Here is a 1,283-nt window from a genome sequence, read left to right as displayed (position 1 = left end):
AGAGCCATAGACAAAAGAACCATAATCTAGCTTGGAACAGACTAATGTAGTATAAAGTTTTAATATGGTAGACCAATCCGAACCCCACGATGTACCGCTAAGAAACCGGAGTATATTTAATTTTTTTGTTGCGGCTGACCTTAATGATGTAATGTGCGGTTCCCAACTTAATTTATGATCAAATATAAAGCATAAAAATTTATGATGGTTTTTGTGAGGAATTGGTAAATTTCTTAGATGTAGTGTGGGAGGGAAAGGCCTTTCGAATAAAGTGAAGACAAGCAGTTTTTTCTGTGGAAATTTGTAATCCAATAGATGTAGACCAGAGATTAATTCTGTTGATGGCTTCTTGCAGTTTATTTTTAATGGTATTAATGTTCTCCGACCTGCAAACAATCGCTAAGTCATCAGCAAACAGTAAAGATTTGACGCCTCTTGGTAAATTGAGTCCTAGATCATTTATGGCAAGTGAGAATAAAGTGGGGCTAAGAACACAACCCTGAGGGACACCATTGAGCTGTTTATGATTGTGTGATAGATCACGACCAACTTGAACCTTAAAATGACGGTTAGAGAGAAATTGTTTTATAAAGCGATACATTTGTCCACTGATTTCCACAGACGTTAATTTTTGAAGGATAAAATTTGTCTTTGCTATACTTGACATGATATTAAGATAAAATATTTATTGCTGGAGAAAGTAAAATGTATTTCCTACTCACCGTTGAGTCTGTAGTCTGAGCCACTGAAACTGTGAAGCATAATGTCCAGATTATCGCCATCTGTAAGAAAAATATGAAAGAATTAATGTTATTATTTTTTTAGTTTATTAATGTTATTGATTTATTATTGCATAATTAGGTAAGCACTTAGATATCAACTCGATCTCCTTTATCGTTTTGACTGGATCCTGGTACTCACAAATCTATCAGAATGTGTTTTAACATACTCTGTAAGTTTTTTTTATATTTATATTAAGAATCATTAATTTATATATTCATATTTAAGTCGCTATATTAATGTGACTTGTTTAAGCCGCAGTTATCATCAATCAAAATCAATTAATATTTTTTATACAATAAATAATAGGTTGACCTGGTGGAAAGTGGAATGAGTTAATTTAAAATGCTTCCTGATATTATAAGTTTATTTATATTTATAGTTATAATATATATAATATTTATAAGTGCTCTTTTACAGGATTTCCACCCTCTAAAATATTTAATTTTTTTTTATATATATTCGCTAGGTCTCGATAGTGAAATGCGATTGACAGACTTCAG

General features: G+C 31.3%; 1 protein-coding gene across 1 annotated transcript in view; it reads right to left on the bottom strand.

Moving 5' to 3' along the window:
* The window catches only part of LOC106678889 (uncharacterized), a 77,051-nt gene extending 76,272 nt beyond the window's left edge, over nt 1-779 (bottom strand). Inside the window, exon 1 of the mRNA XM_067048551.1 lies at nt 723-779. The gene's annotated coding sequence lies outside the window, so the exon portion shown is untranslated. The remainder of the gene's footprint in view (nt 1-722) is intronic.
* Between the last annotated feature and the right edge of the window lie 504 nt (nt 780-1,283).

This window comes from Halyomorpha halys, unplaced genomic scaffold (genome assembly GCF_000696795.3).
Source record: "Halyomorpha halys isolate HHAL.00 unplaced genomic scaffold, Hhal_1.1 Scaffold166.1, whole genome shotgun sequence".
Lineage (NCBI taxonomy): Eukaryota > Metazoa > Arthropoda > Insecta > Hemiptera > Pentatomidae > Halyomorpha > Halyomorpha halys.
Note: the sequence above shows the minus strand (reverse complement) of the source record. Positions and strands in the feature narration are given on the sequence as shown.